The following is a 25,725-nucleotide window of genomic DNA, read 5'->3' on the forward strand; positions in this document are numbered from 1 at the left end:
AGAAGGCAGCCACTAGAGGCTGCACTAGCAAGGACACAGATACATAGATCAATAATGAGAGAGAGAAAGACAGAGGAATCAATGAAGAAACAGCAAAACAGAGATGTGAGATGAGAAGAGAGAGTGACGGAGTGAAAAGATAATAAGAGTGAGCATCACAGCAGCTGACAACCTGAGAGAGAGAGAGAGAGAGAGAGAGAGAGAGAGAGAGCATCTCAGCTCACTACAGAGAGAGAGAGGGAGAGTGGAGCAGCACTCAACCACGTTGCCCGTCCTCATATTTCCCTCTGCAGCTGTGCAAGGCAGAGTGAGCGGCGGAGAAGAGAGAGCACATCTGAGTCCCGTGGAAACAGCAGGACCACGTACCACTTGGCTGAGAGATCGATGCACTTACGCCAAGCCACACTGGAAGGGTGAGCGGCCCGTAGGACGTCCGTGTACTGCCACAGAGAGAGTGAGAGCGAGAGCAAGAGAGTAGCCAAAGGGACAGAGAGAGTGAAGACAGCGAGAGGGAAGAAGATTACCCAAGGCCAATTTGAAAGCTTTCTGCTGGTCACTCAGAGCAGGTGAGTTAACTTGTGCCTGTGTGGAATGGGGATGGATGTTCGGCAGGTGCATTCTGCTTGTGAGGAGAGTGTACATGCCTGTGAGTCCTGCATTTCCACTCATGCACAGTTGTGTATTTTTTTGCCTTGTGCTGTTTTCTTTCCTGTTGTAGTTTGTGCATCACTTGCAAGACAGTGAGCATTTATAATCATAGCCAGGTGATTATCTGGGGAACCTTAGTATCAATCAGCCCGTTATCATGCTGAGCAGAGAGGAACACAACAATAGCTGCTTAACGACCCTCTCTTGTTGGTTTGTGTGCTTATATGTGTGTGTGTGTGTGTGTGTGTGTGTGTGTGTGTGTGTGTGTGTGTGTGTGTGTGTGTGTGTGTGTTTAGTTAAAGTGCATGTGTGTGTTGTAGAAGATTTCTGTTGTAACAAGTGAATTCCAGCCACTTGGGCAATTTAAAAGAGTCATTATAAAAGCTTGCTTTGAGGAAATTAATTGGAGTAGACGATGCCATAATATGGCAGTTTGTCACAACTGTCATGGGAACGATATTGGTCTCAAGCCACTGGTATTTTCTTTAGTAGACAGCTTATTGTGTCAGTTAAAGAATTTTCTTTTTATTGACATGCCACTGCTGAGTTTGGAGGAACATTTAGGGAATTTGTTTCAAATAACAATTCAACTCATTTAACAGGAATAGACTGTGCTTGTTACATGTACAAATAATCTTAAGTGGTGTCATTTTGTACACTTTGAGAAAAATATCTTGTGTTTTCAAATTTGTTAAGTCATCTGTGAACATAGTTATTATAGTTCTCAAAGTTGTCCCCATCTTATGGATTAGTAGTCATCTGCCAGTTGTTAAAAAGCTCTAATGCTTTTTAAGTCCCATCAAATGCCTTTTCTGCACAGATAATTAAGTGTCTTTCAGCCATAGTGACTTATTATTAATTATGGTGACATTTAGAAAGTCTGTCTATATGTGCACCATCTCAGCATGTATTTGCATGCTGTACCTGGTTTGGAAATACCATGCCATGCTTGATATGTCTCATCATCCATCTGCATGTGTCTCCGTCTGTCTTTCAGTCTCTGTTCCTCTCCTTTTCCCATAATTCCACCCTCCTGCTTTCCTGTTTCCCTCCATGTCATGCTGTGAAGGTTATTGCCATATATCGAGTTGGTTTAATTTGTCAAAGTCAGCCACACATATTGTCCACGGTCGCAGCAGAGGAGCAGGTTGAGGAAATCCAGTGTTCAGTATTGACACCATATTGGACGCTGACCGAGTGACAGAAAAAGGCAGAAGTAGTGAAAACAAGAAACACGCAGAGAGAACATTTCTGAGATTTTTCTGACTGTGTGTGTGTGTGTGTGTGTGTGTGTGCGCGCGCGCGTATATGTGTATGTGTGTGTGTCTAGGCAGTGAGCGGGGAGGCTCGAGGTTATCTGTCTCTGGATTCATCATACCTCGCTCAGAGCTTGGCTCTCCCTTTCTCCCATGTGGGTCCTGTGTCATTAAGCTGAGACACCGAATCTGAGAGATCACTTTCTTCCTCCTTCTCTCTTTCTCTTCCTGGATACAACGGACTCTCTCTCTCTCTCTCTCTCTCTCTCTCTCTCTCTCTCTCTCTCTCTCTCTCTCTCTCTCTCCCTCTCCATCTTTGTCTTTACCTCTCTGTGGCTCTTTGTCTCTTCATTCCTCACTGTCCGTCTCTGTCACACACATACATATGCAGAAACACACACAGAAGACATCCGTACAAGTGTAACTACATTTATGGAAACTGCTGCTCATAAAACATGCATCCCTCATTGAATATAGAGTGAGAGTGTGCAGAAATCATGTGATTGAAATTCAAATTAAATACAGGTTACTGCACTGTGGCTCTAATATTACATTTTTACCATCTGTAATGGTAAAGTGAGACACCCTGTCCTTTTTAGACAATTGCATCAGAATTTGTAAGATTTCTCAGGGACATGCATTATAATTTCACTGTATACGACAGATTTATGGAAATATAATAGTGGCAGCATCTTACTGACTCAAAGAAATGCTAAATTTTCCAATCATTTGCTCTTATTATTTGTAGCTTCCTGTTTGCAATTGTTGTGGTTTAGTCCGGGTAAGAGCCTGTGTTTAGTGGTTGAACTGCAAAAGGCAAATTGTTTCTATAAACTGCTTTTGCAGCAGGTGGTATTTGTTGAATTTTTCTCACATTCTCAGTGTGACAGGATTATGTTCACTATTTTCCTGTCCTCTTTTTCCAGATCATTCAGATTTATTTGAGTGCCAATGGGCAGCTGAACAAGCTTGCAATCGTCTGTGTAGTAATTAATAATTTACATAATACTTCTTTCTGTGGGAATTTTATTTTTCTCTGCACCAGTGTTAATTGTGTTAGCTAAGCTACCGTCATTACTTATTGTTAGGGAGACAGTTAAATGCGGACATATTCAGCTCTCATTAGTGACTGCATCGTCCATCAGATACTACACAGATTAAAACACAGTAACTGAAAAGAAACTGCAGTAAGAGGACAGAAATAACGGTTGTTCTTCTTTCAGTTGTAATTCAGACACCCATCACCCACACTTTCGTTCTTTGTTTGCTTATTAGATGCGCGTTCTTATGGTTTAGATACAGGCACATGGAATTACATGGTTCTATTAACTTGAGAGCAATCCTCATAATTGTTTAGTGTGTGCATTATTCATTTGTACTTGTACAATTTCTATATTACACATGTTTAGCCTTAGAGAGATCAGTGAACAGAACATTTTCCTGTCCTTCATCTTTTCAAGAAATACCTCAACGGCCTCCTGTGCTATCATCTCAGTCTGTGTGATGAATCCTGAGTAGACTGCTCTGATTTATGTTTTCAAGGTAGAGGAACCAGACATGGGCATTTGTCTGAATAATTTGTGTAAACCGCTACCTTTCCTTTCTTTCTTTCTTTCTTTCTTTCTTTCTTTCTTTCTTTCTTTCTTTCTTTCTTTCTTTCTTTCTTTCTTTCTTTCTTTCTTTCTTTCATGCAGTCTTCCCTTTTTATTTTTCTGCTGGCCTCTCTCCCTCCCCTACCGTTCTCCCCATGGGATTATTCTTTGGCTAAATGCTATGCAGATGTCCAGCTATATGGTATAGCAATGTGTGGATGTGGACCAAATTATTGTGACCAATAATTTTATGGCATCATCACTGCATCATCACAATATTTATCAATCTTTCCTGAAATACTTACTTTCCTGAAATAATATCATCATGTTTGCCTTGGATGTTATTCAGCACCAGACAATGAACCATATACTGTAACTTTGTTGGACTGCAAAAGTATTGAGTAAGATATACTTAAATATGCTTAAAATAGGCTTGTGCTGATTGGATTGTATATCAACAATTGAAGGACAGCTTGTTCCTTGTTTTTTTTGATATTAAGATGATTCTTAACTACTATCAGAACTAAGACGTTCTAAAATTAATCTAGAATCTGCGCCCTACTTTGCATTTAGAGATGTTTCTGAAGGAGCAGCACATCTGTCCACTGAGCCCCATTTATCAACACTAGTATATTTTAAATCCTTAATTACAAACCATTTTTGTGTCTTTTTTCCATGGCTCAAACACCCTGCATCTCTGTTCTCCATATGCCTACTCACCAAGACTTTTCTCTGTGCTCCATGAGTAGTTGTAGGAGTAGTAGTACAGTAGTCCTGATTCAAGTCTATAAAGTTGATGACCTTAAATTGAAATGGATGAAAGTTTAGCCGGGAGAGTGTGACTCCTGAAAAGGTGACACAATCAGCTAGAGAGTCAATTCATAACTGCTGAAGCTACGTGCTGTTGCCGATGTTTGTCATTTAAACTGGAAAAAGCGATGATTGCTATTCTTTGCTAAAAAGAGACGAAAGATAACAGCTTCATTACGGGTGTAGCTTTGCAAATCAGTGTATTTTGCTAACCAGGGTACACTGCGTTTTGTTCAGTTTTATTTTAGCGGATCCCGATCCATTAGAATATGCCCACATTTGCCCCACTACCAATACTTAGGATCAGTTTGAGACATCCCTAGTAGTTACCATCAATACCATGGTTTAAAAAATGCTGAAAAATGCTGAAAATCAGTTTGCCAGCTCACAGTTTTCCCAACAGCATATTCATCTTCACATGCATTTTTATTTGTTTGTATTTGTATAAATTTGGAGTTAGATTTGTTTAATTCCAGGTTTAGACTACACAATACTTTTGTCTGTTATAATGGTCACAGTTTCAGATTAGAGGAACATAGTTTGTCCCTGACTAATCGTACTTTGCCGTCTTTGATGACCTGTGTGATTGTGTCATTGGGAAGGTGGTGCTAGGGACCAACTTCCATGAATGAGAATATAAACAAATATTGGTGTCCGAAGTGGTGTGTATGATACTGGCTGTGTTGAGTTCAGAAAACGGCAATGACTGTAACCTTTCCCCGATCACAGATCCAACTTGCAGCACCAATATGCTAGTTTTTTGTTGGCACGTCATGACGTGCCCCAGATGTAGGGTTGATTGTTGTTTGCTATGATACCCTACACAGGATTCAATGATCAGCTGTTGTGGCCTGACGCCCATTTTCATTCCTAACACCCAGTGTCTGTCAGTCAGACTAGAATTGGCCTGATATTTTGTAGTCTGCCACTGACATAAGGCTACTGAAGCCTTTTTAGACAAGGCAGTGGCCACTAAGTTTAGGCTCTTTTACTGAACCCAATGCTGGAGACAATACCAACAGTAAGCCTCACAGCTCTTCAATGTTAATCTCTTGACCACAAAGGACTTTATTAACAGAAGACGGATGAATGCGCCAATTATGCTGATCTTATCAAGACACTTGTCTGTCTGACTGCCTTGGGTCTCACACAGCGCACAGTGTGAGCATCTCTCCCCTCTCTAATAGAAAATAATAGATGAAGAAAAGCAGTTGTGCTGTGACAGAAGGGCTGATGGAAGAGCAAGTTTGCAGTATTTGCTGGCTGGGATTGCCTGATCTGACGAGATGGAGTAAATCTCACATACACAGCCCCCAACGGTGTGGAGTGACAGTGCTGAGAGGGGGAAAAAACAGGAATCAATGGCAAGATGTCCAAGAAAGGAAGTCTCTGCTATATTCTGGACCACTGACGAAGGACATTTGGATTTTCAGACCTTTTTGATGCAGTCTGATTTAACCATGCAATTGACCGTGCTGCAAAAGTGGTCGGAAGTGCTGAAAAAAGATGTGTACTGTATATCACAAATGATTTATAGAAGCAGGACGGGAGCTTGGATTGGTTTCTAAGCCTCTTGGGAGCTTTGTTTTACTGTGTTAAACAGCAAGTGGAGAGAGAGGAAATGACAAAGCTCAAAGGATCATAAAATGTGGTGAGAAATTTGAACTGCCCACTTGAAATAATGGAGGATATGTGTGTAAGATCAGAGAGCTTTACAGTCATTTGAGCCATTTTCTTCCCTGTTCCATCTGGTACATCTAAGGCAGATTTCCCACTCGGGATGACCTACTCGAACTGATCTAAGCCTCTGATTTATATCATATAATAGAGCACAGTTGAGACATATTCACCTTGGTCTTTATTTCAGCGCGGGAAATCACAGGCATCTATATTGGATTTTTTTTTTGCTGCTTGCTCCAAACAGAATCCAAAGAGTTCAGAGTTCAACTGAGTGTTCTTGTTGGGTAAGTATCCCTGTTTCCTGGATCCATGGCATGCGGTGTTGCATTAACAAATACCTTCTGCGGTCAGCATGTTCTATATCTTTTATTCAAGCACTCGCCTTACGAATCTTGTGGGGATATGGGTGAGGTTTTATTTTTATCCCACATCGTCCAGTCCTCCCCAGCGTTTAGAGAGCTGGGCGGGCCATGTTAATGATCCTCATTAGCCAAGGAGCTTGAATCCAAACTGGAATTCTTCCACTTGAACTGCTACTGTACTTAACGTTAACGTGTTCTTCTCCCTTCCTTGCCCATCCTTCTCACTCACTCTTGTTCTCTATTTCTCTACCCCCCCCCCCCCAACATTTTTATTTTTGCTCCTCATCTCCCTTTTTCTTTCTCAATCTCTCCTCCTTCCCCCACCTGAGTGTCTGCACTGGAAAATAGTGTGGAAAGGTCTTCAAACTCTTTCAACGTCTTCTTCTTTTTCAAGTTATTTACTGCACAGTGTAGGTCCCTGGGTACTGATGTGTACCTGTATGTTTGAATGGAGGCGTGTGTGTGTGTGTGTGATCATGTATGTGCACATTGCTGTGTGCATGTCCTGCGGGAAAAGGAAGTGTTCCAGATGACCCCTGATACTAGTTGCTTTTTCTTCCCTACTGTGAAGTAAAAAGCTTAAAGTTCAGGCGTGAGGCCCCTCCAGGCAGCCTGTGAAGGATGTTCAGATATACAAACATGTCGGCTCAAGAGACACCTTTCGCTGAAGGGTAAATATGCTCTGGCTCTGTTTATACAACAACTGTGCAGCAGTTAGAGGCAGACGTTGTTTGATACCTCTGACTGGGGATTATCTGAAGCTGTACAGTCCAGGCTGCTACACTGCATTATATTGATACTGAAATGTTCTGTCTTTGTTACCTTTATTTAGGAAGGAAAGTGACACTGTACGCCGAGCCAAAAAAAAAAAAAAAAAGAAGACCTCCAAAATGTGCCCTCAATACATGAATTAGCATGAAGTACAGGCTCACGATGTTCTTTTAAAATGTGTCTAATTTGCATTTTTGGGAAAGTTTGTAATTGCAAAGTCTCATTGATGGGGAAAAGGTTAAAGAATTACATTTTGCAGCAGGTTTAGTAGAGTAGTAATGGATGTTGCCTCAATTGTATAGCTTGTTAAGCTCTTTAAGATTGACATTTGGGCTTTTTGGAACAAATGTAGTTTACGCTTTTACTGAAGATACTCAACTGATAAAGTAGTATCTGCAAAAAAATGATAAAACTAAGAGAATGAAGGATGAGTTTAAGTAAATCACTTTGTAATCAATAACAGCTACATACACTTTTTTTTAAAGTACATTTATTTACTGTAAACTTGTGTCGTCACATTAAACTGCAGTTCACTGTTTGTTGTTAGCTCTATTAGCTATGTTCTCTGTAAGCTTAATGAGCTCCATAAGCTGTTAGCTTCATCAGTGGTTAGCTCAGTTGGCCAAACACATCACATGAGCCTGCTGCCCACTGGCTACTAACAGCTAACTAGCTTCCCTGTCGATTTCACCACGGATTTGTTGCTCACAGTGTAGCATTACCAGCGAAAAAATAGAGTTGTCCCCCATTTTATAGTGAGTTCACTGCAGCCTTTTGGATTTTAAGATGGGACGTGAACCCAGCATCATCATGGCAAACCAAATCATGACAAAATCAGCCACAATATTATGCGATAGTAACTATAGTATCTGCATGAGAAGACCCACTTTGTTTATTTGTCTTGGAGGCGTCCTGGGGAAGATCTCTGTTTGTTCCCAACATGTGCTGTCCCTGGGATGACAAGGCAGTGCAAAACTTTGGCATCTCTGTGTTAATACTTGAGTGTGAGAGCTACCTCTTGAACTTGGAAAAAATAATTTGACAACACATTTCTAACTCAAAGCCTACTGATAAGTTCCAGTAAGTGGGCCTTGAGTCAAGACCTCTTTGTCAAATTGTGCTCATAGTGTTTTTTTCACATAATCAGCAGGTCCTTTCATTGTATGAGTCTCGTAATAAAATATTCAAGGTTGGACAACATGAGCCTTCCTGTTGCCATTTTACTTATTTTCTGCAATTTTGCAACTTGAATATCTTTGCTTTAAAGTCTCACCGCAGTCTAGTCCAAGTTTAGCCTTGCCTCTTCATTTTTTGTCAATTGAGTGGAGGTGATTTCTCAAGTATAAACAGTATAGGAGCTCTTCTTGTAGCTGAGCTTTATGTACCAGGAAAATAACCTTAGCTGGAGTCTGACCACTGCATGTATTTATTGAGACTGAACAAAGTTGAACATTTTGCTTCATCTTTGAGTGTTTACATCTATGCATAGGCAGAATGAGATATGGTTTGAGGAAATGAGATAGCAAGCTGCATTATACATGAATACTTGAATGTGATGAATGGAATGTGCATGCTGAGACATTTTGGCATACTGTGCAGACAGTGTTGCAGGTTCTCTGCTCGAAGCACAAGGAGCAAGGAACATCAAGTCAGGCACATGCTATACAATAAATATTAAAGGCTTCAGTACACAGGCAGCTTTATCCAATAAATCCATTCTGTAGCTTTTCATAATCTTAAATGGTATGCAGTCCTGTTTCCACTTTTGCTCCCTTAAGTGTCACAGTGCATGTTGGTCCATTTCCACCCCTGTATTCACCCCATTCTGTATTCCAGTTTCATTTTGATCATAAAAAAAGAGATACAGTATCTCTCTGCACCTTGCTCTCGCTCCAGGATACACACTAATTTGACTCTCAGAAACACTTTTTAAATGAAATATGGCTACAACAAACCAATCAAACCAGCACCTTCACACGCCACTTAATTGCACATGTGATTAAGAACTAAGACAGCTATTTGTCTCTGTGAACCTTCCATCTGTCTGCCATTTACCAGAATGGTGTCATTAACTTAATTTGTCCTTAGCTCATACAAAAAGCCATTCTCATTCCTAGCACACACTGAGCAATTATAACTGCTCCAGTTGTCCCATTTGCATAGTTTCATAGAATATGCATTCTGATAGATTAGATTTTCCACTTAATATGCAAAACAGAGCTGTTGTGGGTCGGTTTGCACAAGATATACCTAATAATAATCAGCTCAACTGAGCAACACTGATTTTTGCTTAATACCATATGGCATGGATACAGATATATTTTAATCAATATTTCTGCATTGTTGTAATAAAACAATATGAACTCAATACATGTAAATTTCACCTTTTTGAAAAGGTTGTAGCAGTGTCCTCTGGTCACATGCCCACCCCTGTAATTATTAGGTTACGTCCTATCTCAAAGGGACCTGCACTGTTAACATCAGAAATGACCTTAAAAGCAACCAACTTGCTTCATGCAAGTAAAAGGACCTTAAAGTCATGTCATGTAAAGGCCACATGAGAGAAAGAACAGCCAAATGATGCAGGATTGGTTGGAGGTTGACTTGCAAGACATGTGCTGGGTACACATGGAGGATGTCTGTGATGTTTTAGGGCTAACGCAGGTGTTGATACATTTTGCCGCTCATCGAATTCATTTCATTACTTAACTTTAGAATCACTGCCGCAGTAGATTGATTGTGATTTTCACAAGCTTCACAATAGTAGTTTGAACAATAAAGCTCTGATCTGTTTGGTAAGCTCCACTAATATGTGTCTTCCTGGCACTATTATATGGATTTCAGTACAAATGAATGGTCTGGATATTTTAAGTACATTAAATACATTAGCATAGTGCCAGTTTGTGTCTAACTTTATGTTTTATAACTTTTTGTGTTTTTGTGTATGTGAGGTACTGTCATGGCCAGTGTTTTCAATGGATTTTAGACAATAGAAAAATGTTGACTGCTTCTGAACAGCTTTGAATGCTGCAACAGAGACTACTAGCGTACTGTATTTTTGGATCAGAGAGCTTCATATTCTGCAGTGTTAAATCTACAATGCTATGACATTAATCAATGCAGTATCTCAGTTCTTTCACAAAAACATGCTCTGTAGTCTGTTTGTTGTTTTGTTGCAGCCCAAACCTAGATGATCTTAACCATATTCTACAGACTTTTCATTGATCTCTTTCAGTCAATATCTATCCCTTTGGAGAGTGATGAAACATTTTTCAAGCTACTTTCATTGGACAGAGCTAGCATCTGAAATAATAAGGTGCTCTAGGGGCTATGGAAGAGTTACAGCACGAGGCATGATTTGGATGCAGTATTATTTACTTTGCACACTGTTTATGTTTTGTCATCAGATTTGTGACAGTGAAGCTTCATGCAGACATTAAACATGTTTGAAAAACATTCTTACTGGGAAGACTTGCAAAGCTCAACAGATGCTTCTGTTGCATCAGTGCTTACAGTCTATAAATGAATTGTATTTTCCTGTCTCAGTTTAAATGATGACATTTTGAATGAAGGGCTATAAAACGGTAATCATCAAGGATATGATCTGATTTTGTGAGCTGAGAAATCACTATTATGTGCCAAGATGATGATTTATTTGTTAGCATTGAACAAATACACAGGAATTTTAATTTTGTTAAATGCCTAACACTCAAAGAGGCTGTAGTTCATCAAGTCCAACAAAATATGCTTTGTTTTATCGGTATTAAAGTTGTTAGGTGCTTAGTAGAGTAAGTAGAGTATTGGCAACTAGCAAACCACAGTTTCATGTTGAAAGGAATAGTTAGACATTTTTGGCTGCACAGCCATTCTTTAACTCTCTCTTGTTATGACTTTGCAAGCTCTCTTTAAAGCCACAAATTCTTGTTTTGACATGTTTGTGTGTGGTTTAAGTGAAAAAAGAGTAAAATAACTCTCACATTCTTTTTTTGTAGTCTTGTTTGTTTTGAACCATTTTAATGGTTCTACAGATAATATAGATGCAGTGTGCTCATTTGTGAGCATCAGAGGTGCTGGTTTTAACCTGCTTCTATGCTAATTAAGATAGACTCTTCCTAGCTATATATGTTTACTGAATGCACAGACATTTTACATTTTGCATTTTTCAATATAGAACTATTCCTTCAAGCTTTATGACTAATGGTAGAAAGCTTGGCTTGAAGCAGGATAGGTCTTCGACTCTCAGCGAGTTTTTCTTGGGTTGAGGTGTCTCTTCAGGTTCGGCTGAGTGTTCCTTTTTACTTTCGTGTCTAAAAAATAGGAATGAAACCATCATTGAAAACAGAGCCAAGATTCTCAACGCATCCCACTGGAGTAAGCTGAGTGTTTTGGAGGGTGGATGAAGTGTCATGAAGAGACTACTGTAGCTTGGTGAATCAGTTTTTCTCGTTCAGCTTGATCACAAGTAGCTATGTTTCAGTGTATTTCAGCCACAGATATCTGCACGTAGCTTAAATTCATAAACACAGCAGAGATAAATGCAGTGATAGTGTAGACAAATGAAATGCATAAAATTCTGTCCATTTCAAATAAGACATCTAGGGCATCTGATAATATCTGTGGGGTTTCACAATAAGAGCATTTTTTAATGTATCATAAGGACTTACTATTCATCACAGCACAACCCTTCGAACTACATAGATAAAACTCCGAAAAGTTAAGGTAAATAAATTCAAAACTGCAAAAAAGCTGCCAAGAAAAGATAAAATGCATGAAATTAAGCGAGAGCTCACCAATAAACTCAACAGTTTATCTTCATAATATTGCAGTGACTTATTAGAACACAGTTCAGCAGGTTAGACATGTTAATTAACTGTTTTTGACATTAATCCAGACATTATGCACCATTAATCAGCACACTGCTCTCTCGGTCACAGGGATTTTTGGCATTTGTACTGTAACACTGTTTTTCAGAAAAACAATTAATGTGTGCTGTGGCAGGCACATACCTGCAGTCGAATAGCTGAGCACAGAACCACTACAATGCAGAGGTAGTTTTTCTGTTACCTCTACACCTCTGTAACAATTAAATTGTTGTACTCTTAATTATTGCGGTGGTATTCGAACACTAACTGTTGGAAACCAAATGACTTCCTGACAGCTACTGGGTCACAAGGCAGTAAGTACTGCTGTGCTGCTGATTAAATTCACCCAATAATTAAGCAGACATCATTGATTCCCTGCAGAGAAATGGAGAAATGGAGAGAGAGTGTGTGTGAGAGACTCCCCCTCTGTCCCCCTGCTTCCTGTAGCCCCTGCAGCGATGGGCCAGTCAGATATGCGTAATTTGGGAAATGAGCAGAAGTCAATTCCACTTAAACAGACAGTGGTGGTCGGACACATCGATGTTCCATGCATTGTTGACTCCCTTCATTTTCCTTCCTCCCTGATTTCCTCTGTGTAATTGACAGAGCGATCGAAGGGAATGAGAATGTGTGTCCTAGATTATGATTGTGTCTGTGTGAGTGTAATGTGGTGTGTAAGAGTTTCAAACTAAACAATCACATACTTCTTGAACAATTTAGGATACTTGTGTATGTGTCCTTTAAAAGAAGAGCTTATTTGTTTTACAGTATCTGTAAGACTCAATGACCACATGATTAAGAGTGGGTGTGGGTGTCTGTCCGCTTCTGCAGTGTTGTTTGTCTCACATCCATTACAGCCACACACATCAAAAAGCATCATAAGCTGTTCTACTTTTGATGCCAGTGCATGTATTTTAGGTACTGTAGTTATGCTACCATAGCTGGCTACCTGAGCGAGCACAGCCTGCAAATGTGTTACCATAGTAAGTTCCCATATGTGGGGGAGATCCATTGTAATATCAATAGCAGGAAAATTAATATATATGGCAGTTTGCCCCAGTTGAAGCTTAGGGTCTCATGTCATGTTGGTGCTTGAATTGTCCACAGTGTTGTGAAGTGGAAGGGGTAATTCCAGGTGTCCAGGGTGTCAGAGGTAAAAGTCCCTTTCCTTTTTTTGTATAGGCAATGTGTGCTGACTGGCATGTGGATGACACTCCTCTGCTTTAAATCGTCAGAACAACAACAACAAAAAAAAAAGTCTGGTTCTTTGATAAAAGTCAAAGGTGCAGGATTTAAACATGTATGGATACAAGTCATCTAAGGTGTATTTTGGTAAGAAACATCAAATTACTGAGTTTAAGGTTCTGTTACATAAACCACTAGCAGCTAGCTGAAGTTCAACATCACACCAGCAACCTGATAAAATATCCAGCAGTTTCATTCAGTCCACTTACCTGCTAAGTTTTGGATGAATTTGGCAAATGATGCAGTGTTTTGTTCATGATTGCGCTGCTTTTGAATTTGCTGCAGCTCTCATTTGCTCCTCTGACTGGCAATAGCAGCTGAGGGGCACTGAGGTATTTACAGCCATCCACCATACATAACTTCTTAGAAATAAAGTTTGGAATGATGTAAACTGATGGTGATCACATAAAGTTCTAGTTCCCATGCTTCATTGAGGATATCATTATATGAAACCTCTGAAATGGGAATTCATACTTTTTGGCTCCAGTTAAGATGTACACACACACACACACACACACACACACACACACACACACACACACACACACACACACACACACACACACACACACACACACACATATATATAATGATCATTGCATTACTCCGAATACCCTGAAGTAGACTATCTTGGCCTCTGCAAATGCTAATACAAAACTGTAGGTGAAATGTCCCATCAGGCAGCCGGCAGAGGACCACAATCGAAACTTGAGCAAATTAACATGAGTGTTGCTGTGAAAACTGCTATTAGACCTTTACCCACTGTCATGGATGATTGTTCTATTATGAACACTTTCTGTTGACTAAGTTGAACCCTGTAAAGTGCCTCATGTCAGTGTTAAATGATTAATTATCATCAGATATTACAGCTGATGTTAAAGCTTCTGTGGATTAAAAATGGGAAATAATGTCTTTTAAACTGTAGAGTAATTCAAGGTTAAGTAGCTGACAGCAGACGTTCTTATGAAGCAACTGGATGTGACAGGTAGCCATCCTGTTTTCCTCAGAGGTGTTTATATTATTTTTTCAGTTGTATTACGCTTTTATGATAGTGTTCTCATATAACTGCTTTGCAGCTGCAGTTAATTGATCTAATTGACTTGTTGCTAACGTAACTTTTCTTCATTATTGAAGATTAGGATTTAATCATCTTGCTGAGATTCTTCTACTCTCTGCCCCTCCATTGAGTTGAAAGCACTGTCCTGACTGCATTAAAAACAAAACATGGTTTTCATTTTAATGGTCAATGTTGTGTTTGACATAATGGTTTTTGTACTGAAAATATACTGTATCCTTTCTTGTGGATGTTTTTTTGATAATTAGTCTTTGCTTGAAAGGGAATCTAAAGCTGGTTGGAAATGAGCCTTCAGTCATTAAGAGATTGAGGGTTGGAAAACCTTTTTTTCTGACACATGGGGCCTGTGACTGTCAACAGCAACTATCTGGTATCGCACACAGCTCATATTCGATTTTGTGCAATTCTTCGGCTCATTGCAATTCTTCGGCTTTATGATGCTGCTGGAGTGTTAACCTTGAGCGTTACAACTGTCATACTCGTCTTGTCGAATGTCATATCCATCTAGATACTCAAGCCAAACAAGGCTTTCACAATATTGGCAAGACCTGAAATAATTTCACTGACATGCGACTGTCTGAATTGCAACTCTTGTGATAGCAAACAACAAAGATTGAAACAGTAGCTGGCCTTGACCTTTATCAAGCCATTCTCTGCTTTTCAACATTTTTAGGTTTTTACATCCTTTTACTTTCACTGTTCACATTTAAACATTGCAGTCACAATAAATTCATACCCTCACTCATTAGCATGAGAAAGTTTCTACAGCTCCTACACTGTGGTCCTGAAATGTGTCCTGTTTGCTTTTGGGGTGAAAATGTCAGCCTTACTAAAAACAAAACTATTTGTGTGGTTTCTGTTTACCATTCACCAACAGACAACAAATTCCAGTTACAAACCTGCCATGCGGTAGGAGATTGATGAATAATGCAATAATATTTTGATGGCAAGAAAAATCTATACAAACAGTTTGTACATGTGGTGGCATACAGAGAAAAAGAAGTTGTTTTCGGTTCAGGAAATGCTCCAAAGAGACTAAAAACAAATATTACAGGAGGTGCAGAGTCTTGATGTATAAATCCAAACAATGACAGGAGGCATTTCATTGCACTAATTAATGTCAGCAAATAATAATGTTACAAATTTACAAATTTGCAGTGGTGGAAAGTAGATGTATTCTAGTACTGTTCTTACTATTATTATTATTATTAATAATAATAAGTTCTTCAAATTACACTTCAGAGGGAAATATTGCACATTTACTCCACTACATTTATCTGACAGCTAAAATAACATGTTTTTTTTTTTTGTTTTGTTTTTTTTTTAAAGGTTTTATCTGTAAAACATCTGATCAGGTGATAAAATGCAATATATTTCCTAGACTCATCTACCCGATATAAAGCATATAGCATATAAAGCAGTCAGCCTTTGTACCATTCCTTTTCTTGCTATGAAACGACACACCCACCTATTAGGGAATGGTGTTTTGTTCTACTAATGTATGTTTCAGGTAAAATGATTAAATTTGCTTTCAGTAGGATTAACTAAAGTGTACGTAACAAAGTCTCCCTGTGCACTGCTTTCTTGTATTGCCCATTCATTGGTTGGATGGATTTTAGGGGCAGTCTTTTGTGTGAGTGTGATGATTTTTTTTTAACAAGACCAAAAGAGTCTGGCAATGTTAGTATTTCTCATTACACAAGACTGTCCACCCAGAGAGAGCACACACAATGAACTATTCTTTTCTCATTCTCTCTGTCCGTCCGTTTGTCCCTCACATTTCCTCCCATTTTTCCCCTCTTTCTCTTTCTTTGTCACACTTTACAGTCACTTTTCAAGGCTTTCATTCTGCTGGCCAGAATTGGCAAAGAGCGTTGTTCTAATCAAGTTTGTTGGACACAGATCAGAACAGCTCATTGAAAATCTTTCACTGGCTTGTTGGAATCTCAATGAAAAGCAGTGTTTTTTTGTTTTTTTTTTTAATTATAGACTTCATCATAAACCTTATTGTGTCTGGGTATTTTTATTAATCACAGTTCAACAATTTGCTATGTTATTATTTCAACCTGGTCTCATATGCAAAAATGAGCCAAGGCTAGAAACCACAAACCAACATTAAGACCTCTAACATTAGAGGGGAGTTTTTGTCTAAACATTACTTCTGTTTGTTTACACCGGTCTTACCCATCAAAATGCATTGTTTGTATCCATAAGGTCTAAAAAAATGTGTCAAATGTATTTCCATCCTCATAAAATTAAAACATTTACAATGTGGTCTCTAGTAATCTACAGTGCTGCTAGAGGGCAAAGAGGGTAAATTGTCACTGCCTCACAAAAAAAGACCCAGATCTGTGAAAATCCCATTCTATGGTTTGGAGAAGAGCATCATGTTTAAGAGAAACATAACGTTTGGTTGATCGAGTTTTTTATGCGAAAAGCAGCTTCTGGTGTTGAAAGACTAGCTTTTGTGGAGCTCCAACAACATTATGCTGCTTTGCTTCTCAGAGGAAGGATTAATTAATTTCATGGACACCAGAAGTTGTTTTTAAGCATTTTGAGTATTTAAATCTGTTGATGTTCAATGTTGTAATTTTTGTACTTATAACAGTCTGAAAACCAAAGATGTTCTGTCTGCCTGGTCAGTGTACCACCTAACACTGCTCCGCACTGTCATGGTGACTGGCTCTCTGGATGACCTTTTCTATTGAAAACTATGAAAAGTGTTGAGCCTAAATTCTGTTTCTTGATAATAGCAGATTTAAAATCTTAAAATGCCGTATTTCTCTTTTCACTGTAAAATCTTCCGTGGTGCTGTTGCAGCCACTTTCCTCACTTCTTCCAAACTGCCTGTCACTGATTGTGTCAAAGTCTTTTAGAGTTTGAAGTGAGACCAAACTATCCTCAGGCTTAAAAGAAACAGTAATTCAAAGCTGATCTTTCTCAACTGAAAATCAGAGACATTCCTCATTAAAACTATCCTTATTATCACTGCAGGCTTTATCTCTAACCTTAAATGCAGGCAACATACTGTGTTCATTACTTTCCATGAGATAAAACCTTTTTTTCCCCCTCCTGCTTTGCCAGTCTTTCAGTAAAAACATTTGGCCTTGATCTCCAGTAGGTGAAATGAAAAGTAACAAGCTATGCCAAAAAAGAACTTACACAACACAGAACATTTTACAAGTTGAAGTTAGAAGATGGCTATCATTTTTCATAGAGGATATCACTGCTACTTTCTTTTTTTCCTGTCAACCACAAGGTAATTTTGATTTCTGATGTTTTCTGTTGCTCTGAAGTATGACTGTTGATACTTTATAGTGAGGTTAAGACTGCATGATCGTGTAACTTTACTGGCTCACAATGCTGCTGTGCTGACACACCTTGCTGCAGAGAGAAGTGTTTCAATGGCACTGAATGACATGCACTGTTGAGCATCTACTGACACAACACTTGTAAATATACATTAAATCAAATTTTTGTAGCAAGTATTTTACATGAAAAGTCTTAACATTAAGTTTAACCTGTCATCCTAAGGCAGTTTGTGAGGTAATGGCTGGGTGTCACTAAATAATAGTGTATCTTCAACCCTAACCCAAATCCTAAATGCACTCGTCAGTGGAGAACACGGATTTGTCTTGCCTGCACCAGAATATGTTGAATTTCCTCATGCTATAAGTGAAAATGCTGCAGTAACCAGAGATAAGTTGTCACGTCAAAAGAGAGAGCTGTGTTTTGCGATAAGGCAGAGAACCATCGCAGATTACAAGCCATACCATTTCTTTCCTCCTTTCTGCTTCATTTCTGTCCATCCTAACTTTGCATCTCTTTTGAATACAGACTCTTTTGACTGGTAATTCAAATTGGGGTGACGGATGCACACAAAAACAAAAGCAAAAAAACGCTGTTTTTGTAAGTTGACAACAAATGCATTGCATGGTGGGAGAAAGAAATATTCCATATCGAAACAATGAGACAAGGTAGTTAATTACCCAGTTCATTTCTAATTAGCAACATGAGCAGTGCAGGGAATGTAGCGGAATAGGCAGAGTTGCTGTTGTTAGCTGGATGGATTTTGGGTTTTGCCGTGTGTTGCAGCGGAGATAGGCCCTGTGCCTAGAAACAGTGGCGGTTTTACATCCAGCAGCACCAACCGTGGTCACTCAGAGGGAGTAAATGCCAGAAAAAAATGTTGAATAAATAGGTGTTTGGCGCAGTCAGGTGCTATTCTTAGGGAGCGATTAACAGCAGCCCAAAGAGGACTAAGAGCATGAGTGTGGCCATTGCCTGCTTGATACAGTAGGGTTCAATGAACACCTGAAATCTTAAGGTATCACCTGCAGCAAACCTTCTCTGTGTTGCACTGGTGTAAGATACACACACAGGAGTATGACATATTGTTGTAGAACATTGTAGAACATTTAATTTCAAGTCTTTACATTCCACAAATATCACACTTCCAATATTATCCACCCATGTCATGCTGGATTACCCCACAAATGTGTTTCCCAAAGTGGACCAAGAATTCCCTTTCTGCAGAGCCTGGCTTTACTTTTGACAATCCGAACCACTCCAGTTGGCTGCCACAGGCATGTGTGAGACGAGACCATGGAAGCAGGAAGCCATGAAACAAATTGGATAAATGTTATTTCTGGAGGAACGTTTAAATGGGATGCATGAATCTTATTGAGGCAGCCATGCTTGAAATTGAGTGAAATCACACATTAACAGAACATGGGAGATTCTGCTTTCACCTTTTGTTACCTCTGGAGCTCCTGCCATTGTCTCCTATGTACTTCTTTGTATATAAGACCTATTTTTAGTGGATTTAGAGCATGCGTAAAATGTGCAGGTTGTTTACACATGCATGCAAATAAAATAGGCAAGAACGTGTCAGTGCATGCACAGGCATGTGCAGTTTCTACCACCTTCCATTCTACTTCATGCTGAAACTAATTCAGAGGTCAGTGATTTTGCCCAAACTGATTGTAATTTTCAATATAACCCACACAAAGGTGCAATCAGGGAGTATTTGAAACTTACTGGAGTGTAGAGGCCATGGCTTTACGAGGACAATGAAATGAAATCTTGGAGGCAAGAGTGTGTATGTGTACCCTATGTGTTGTCAGGATTGCATAACCTCTCTCTTGCAAATCACCTGTCAGGGGATATTGTGTTTGACTTCCTCTTAAGAGACACTTTAGGTGCATTTGATTTGCTCTGGCTGATGCAACAGAGCCAAGTGGAGCACTTAAAAAGAGATCATCCATTCAAATATTCCTCGTGATCTTGAGAATGACTTGAACCTCTGGTATTCAGATTGACAATTTAGACTTTAATTTCATATTCAGCAAGAGGTCAGAAAGAGGATGGAGAAAAAATGGTTCCACTCACTTGTCATGCATTTCTGTTCATTTGAAAGCAATGGTGCAAGTGTTATGTTTCATGGTTTGTTTTTTGTCACTGTCTCCTTATGTAGAAGTTGGTTCCTCTTCTTCTTTTCTGTAGTTCATCTAAGAGTATCTGGAGGTACAGTAAAACAGCCCAGGGTAAAGAGGTGATTTTCTGTTCCGTATCTTTTTGTAGCTCACATGTTTGTGCTCCCTCCCCATCCTCTCTCTTCAAAGCTATGATTCACACCTCTAGGGCCATCTTTTTATCTTGATATGTTTCACTCCTCACTCCCCACAATCCCAACACATCTCCCTTTTCTTCCCTCCTAGGATCACCTTTGAAATCTGCCAAGGTGACGTTACACATACACATACAGGCACAATGTAACCTCGAAAATTTTGCTTTTAAATTCCATCATCTAAAAAAATGATTTTTTTTTTCAGTAAATCTGGAGACTTACGTATCACAATGTACATTGCAAAGATTTCCAACCAAGGTGATTGCACAGGACACATCTCCCACCAGCCTGAATTAGTTGTAACACCTGAATACCACATGCTATGACTGAAATAGTATGTGAAAACTAGCAAGCAAGCAAGCAAGCAAGCCAGCCACAAAATCACAATGCTTCTTTTTTTATTTCTGCTTTTGCCACTCCTAGTGGTAACAGTACATATGCGGACTTTCATACTGTTAATAGTGTTAAATAACATCCAGTTGAGAATATATTCAAAAGAACACATGGTGGGTGTTGTTCTTGAACTCATCTGACAGGGCTGTGGGGGTGCATTAAAGGTTAGTGGTTGGGAAGGCTTTCTGTCCATTGTTTTTAGCATTTGATTGATATTTGTATTGATTGTGTGACCTACAGTGTCAATCTTTCAGAATAAAGTCCTGAGTAGTATAAAAACTGACATGAAAATGTGGTTTTTTTTTGCAATTAAAGTTATGTAAATCTGTGTGAAAGAGTTGAGCATAAATAACCATATGTGAAAAAGTCTCAAGTTATTGAAATACAGTGGAAAAAGATTACTGTAAACTGCAAAAGCACAGACTTGAAAAGATAACAGAGTGCTCCAAGACAACAAAGCAAAATTATAATACTGCAAATACCTTGAAAAAGTAGAATAATTTGCAGCTCAGTCCTGTCGGACCAATTTAGATAAGTGCTTCATGTCTTATTTTAATCACACTCTCTGTTCATACACAGATCTGAAACAACATGTTAATGCTAGTGACTGTGTGCACTAATTCCCTTGTTCTTTTGTGACATTTGGCTGCTAGTTACAACTGGTTTTATTCACAGTGACAGCATCTGTCCTCATTCTTTCTCTCACACCCTCTCTTTCTCATTGAATCTTTAACTCCTTGCCTCCCCGCCTCTCTCTCCACTTCACTGGCGCCTTCTTTCACACTGAGTGTCACAGTTAGTTCTTTGCCCAGACAGGCAGGCGGGCTCATCCAACTCCCATCCAAAAACTCGAGATGCCTCGTCCAGACAACTGAAGTTGTTTGGTTCCACTTTGGCTGAGACCAATTGCTTCATTTACTGCTTGTGTGTTCATATTTTATGGCTTTGTCTGACCAATGTGGCTCTTGTGCAGCACAATGGAGACCTGCGGGAGTTGTAAGGTTCACACGGTTCGCTCCTCTCCGCCTGAATGTTTTCTAGTTGCCATGCTTGATTCTCTCTTTCCCTTGTTCTCTGTCTTTCTCTCTCAGACACCCACACTGTCTTTTCTGCCAGAGACTCATCCAGAATTGTCCAGCGCCAGACATAATTCAAAAACAGACAAAAACTCCTTGTTCACTGTTCCATATCAGTCAATTACTGTGTCTGCATTTGTGTGTGAAAATGTGTGTGTTTGGGGGTATTGGCGATTCTCTCAATGTGTGTAAGTGTGCCAAATTGAGGGACAGTGTTGTGAATGCGTGTGTGTGGGTGGGTGTCAGCCCTGACTGTGTTAACTAACAAATCATCAGTGTCCTAATTTTTGTGTTGCTTAGAGGCTTGTTTCCAGTCTATAGACAGATCTGACAGTGATCAATAAGCAGCTGTCTCTGTGTGAGTCTCTGTGTGTGCTTTTGTGTGTGCCTTGCTGTGTTTGCATGCATGGATGTGTGTGTGTGTTTGTGGATCATTAAGCTCCTCTGGGGATGGCACTGTTCTGTTTTCATTTGGCAGACATCAGGGAGGGGGGCAGTCATGTCATTGGAACAACTGAGTCTTCACACTGATAGATAATCAAAATGTACTGCAGTCCTGGTAGATAGCATGACACTACATGGCAGCCTTCTGAAGTGAGCTGACAGTTTTCTTAGCTGTTACCAATGAGAGCCTCCAAGGCATGATGCGACAGTAATTAGCACACCTCTTTTGTTTAGAGCTTTTTCAAGCCCCCATAATGTCTCTAGTTGGCACTGATGATTACTTCTCAATTTGAGAATTTTTCAGTCAGACCACAGCTTACACATCAGGGAGCATTTAGGCTGAGCCAAGCTGTCACTCAATCAGATCCTATCAGTTTTCTCCGAATCCCTTCGGGTTGCAGCTAGCAATACTTTTTGTCACTGACCAATCTGCTCATCATTTTCTTGATTTTGTGACTGTTTTATCTATAAAATGTCAGAAAATTGTGAAAAGGTTTACTGAAGCCCCAGGTGATGTCATCAGATGACCAACAGTCTGAAACCCAAAGATATTTGGTTTAATATCACATCAGACAAAGAGAAGTAGCAAATAGTCACATAGGAGAAGTTAGAGCCAGAAAACTTTTTTCTTGTGCAACTTAAAATATATTTGCATTTTCTGTTACTTTGTTCCTCGACTTTACTAGATTTCACAGATAAATTGTAGCCGTGTTTCCATCAATGTGTTTTTATGTGCATGTATTGTGCTTGCAGCACTGAAGGGAACAGTGGCTGTTTCTGGTTAAACAAAAAGAATCTTGCTTTTTATCCTTTCCATGATGTTATGAGACACTTGCAATGAGTTATTATCATTGTCACTGTCAAAAACAAGCACTTTTAGTGGACGTCCGTTGACGGTGTGCCAATGCACATAGGGATTACTTTGCAGCTTGTTTTGTGGCTGCCAGATGCAGCACTCACATTCAATGATGGATCAATTTTGAAAATTGGTGTCTGTGTTAGTCACTTACATACGAAAACATGGAAAAATAGGGCCCCTAAACACAGGTTATATTTGACTGATACATTGAAATCTTCCAGGACCCTCAGACCAGCACCAACCTGATGCACAGCACAATGCACCACACATTTCTGCAGTATTTAAAATGGTTATTTTGTCATTGAAGAATGTGATTAATTGTTTAAAATAGCTCTTATAATGTACACAGTATGTTTTTGGACAATATTTCTGACATTGGAACCTAAAGATCTAGACAGAGTAACTTAAACTAAACGTAAACTTAAACATAATTTTAAAGCCAGTGACATTATCACATTGCTCACTGACGACCGTGCATTGGCATACCTGATGTAGGGTGATGCATAGTGAGCAAGGAAGAACAGGCTAAAACCCAAAGGAAAGCAGAATCATTGTAAAACAGAAATGCAGCAACTTCTCAAATTTGAGAAGCTCAGACTATATGTTTGTCAATTTTTACTTGATAAATGGCTTAAATGATTTTCAGATTGCATGTGGATTGACTAATTTACTGATTATTTCAGCATGAAGTTAGTCTAAATGTACCTGTGATATTTTATATAGCAGGTCTGAAACACAAAAAGCAAACACAAATCTGAAAAGGGACAGACTGCCCTCTTTCCTTCATTAGAATAAATTAGATTATTCCACACTACAAAATCCTCTAAACCAAGGGTTTGAAATTATTTGGCAACCAGATATGGATATTTTTCTGTTTTTGTTTTTGTTTTTTTTTGTCATTGAATAATATCCAATTAAATACAAAGTCTTGTACCCGGGATTATTTACAGAGAGCAATTTCTCACTGTTGTCAAAAAAAGTAATTTGTGGTGACATTGATAAAAAGCATTTCCAGCACTGACATTTCAAACAACTGTGTCTATGTGTGTGATGTATGTTGTCTCTGGTTGCCATTCAACAGCAGATAAATAAACTGTTTTCATATTGACCTTTTTAGTGGGCCTAGTGTAAGTGAATCAACACAGCACAAAGAGAGGAGTGATTTGAGATTTTCTCCATTGCTCCCTCCATGTACCAAAACTGTCCTCTTAAAAAGTGATACCTTGTGGAAGTCGAGAGAAAATCAGATTCAGAAATAACCTAATCAGTAGGTTTTGGCCTGGCAGCCCTTCCCCAGGCAGAGACATTGGGGCAGGTGGCTGTCTGACAGCCATTGGCATTCTCTCTAACAAAGAGTGTGACTCAGATCAACACTGCGGTATACCACTGGGAGTGGGATTAAACCGGGTTAGCCGAGGCCAGAACACCAGTTCCTTGTTGAGAAAAAGTGACACTATTATTGACACATCCCTAACCGTCTCCAGATTTGTAGCACGCACTTTGCATATTGCATGAGATGGAGCTGGCTCTCCTGTCCTGATTGTCATTGGTGGATGGGGAATGACTTACTGTGCTGTTGTCGTGGCAAACTGCCCCAGCAGTTTTATCCATCTGCATTTTTCCATGAAATGAAAGTCAATTTAATCCTTTCTTCCAAACACTGAAACTGCTGGGACTCCTCATCAGTTTGTACCAGACACAGCTGTTTAGAAAACTGAATGTGCTCTAAAAATATGCATCTTGTAATTATAATATTAATTGAAAATTTCAATGGAAAAGTAACAACACAATCACAGAGAAAAAGGAGCAGTGCATCCAATTCTTGTCTCATACTTTTTTTTTAATTAAAGTGTTATAGTCGAGGAGCCATGTATTGTCCAAAATGCCAAAGCCCATTATGCGGTTGCATTCATTTCATAATTATGCCCATCTCCACTAATCCACTAACTCATTTCAATAAGTCAAGTTCGAGTTGAATAAATCCCTGAATGTTTCCTGTCATTCAGTACTCACGGCTTAGTTGACATTTACTGAATTCATGGTATATGATTATAGATTAACACTATTATGAAATTGCCAATTCTAATTTACAGTGATTGTGGTGATAAAGAGCAGTTTTGAACAATAAGGTTGAGTTTTTGTGCACAGTGCAACAATATGCACACTGCATGCTTGAGAATTCACTTGTTTTGTACATGTATTTTTAAGCTTAACTTCTTTTATGGTTAACTCCTTACCTTTCACACAGAGCTCTGGGTCAACAGGATGACAATAAGTCCAGTACAATAACTTGATGTGCTCATACTTACATACACTATGTGCTTTTTGAGTGTGTGTGTGTGCGTGTGTGTGTGTGTGTGTGTGTGTGTGTGTGTGTGTGTGTGTGTGTGTGTGTGTGTGTGTGTGTGTGTGTGTGTGTGTGTGTGTGTGTGTGTGTGTCTTGCAAGAGAAATCAATAGAATGAGAAAACGTACAACCAGCAAAAATTGTTGAGGGATGAACAGGTACACAGCGAGACAGGGCTCCAAATGTCAGGACCTGTGCAAAGAGGACAGAGAAGCGGAGGGAGAGAACGACTTGCTGACCCTGGTCGGTCCCCCATTGATAGTGTTGCCATGGGAACAGGTGTCAGCGCCAAGATGAAGGGCGCTGGAGGTTGAAAATTTTGTGCGTGTGTGTGTGAGAGTGTGAGTGACTGGAACGCCCATCACTCAGGTCATTCGTCATCTGTGGTGCTCAGAACTCAAAAACACACAAGCCACTGCCATTTATGAGAGATTAGAGGGGATTTGTTTCTTTCTGCCGTTGTACCCTTAAGCAAGGCATTGCTGCAAAGTTAAAGAAAGTTGAAAATACTGTGATGTATATGAAATGGGCTGTTTGTGTAGTCTGTGTTTATTGATTGATAGATAGATAGTACTACCAGTGTGTGTGTGCGTGTGTGTGAGGGGGGGCTTTTCCCTTTTTCTCTCTTGTCTTTGTCTGTTTATGAAGTAGATTCACAAAGGCTCAGGATAAGCACA

General features: G+C 39.4%; 1 protein-coding gene across 4 annotated transcripts in view; it reads left to right on the forward strand.

Annotated features, from left to right (window-relative positions):
- The first annotated feature begins 277 nt into the window (after nt 1-277).
- Nucleotides 278-25,725, forward strand: part of tnr (tenascin R (restrictin, janusin)) — a 160,715-nt gene continuing 135,267 nt past the window's right edge. For all 4 annotated transcript variants that reach the window (XM_070973327.1, XM_070973329.1, XM_070973328.1 and 1 more), the window contains exon 1: nt 278-566. The gene's annotated coding sequence lies outside the window, so the exon portion shown is untranslated. The remainder of the gene's footprint in view (nt 567-25,725) is intronic.

Source organism: Chaetodon trifascialis, chromosome 11 (genome assembly GCF_039877785.1).
Source record: "Chaetodon trifascialis isolate fChaTrf1 chromosome 11, fChaTrf1.hap1, whole genome shotgun sequence".
Classification (NCBI taxonomy): Eukaryota; Metazoa; Chordata; class Actinopteri; order Chaetodontiformes; family Chaetodontidae; genus Chaetodon; species Chaetodon trifascialis.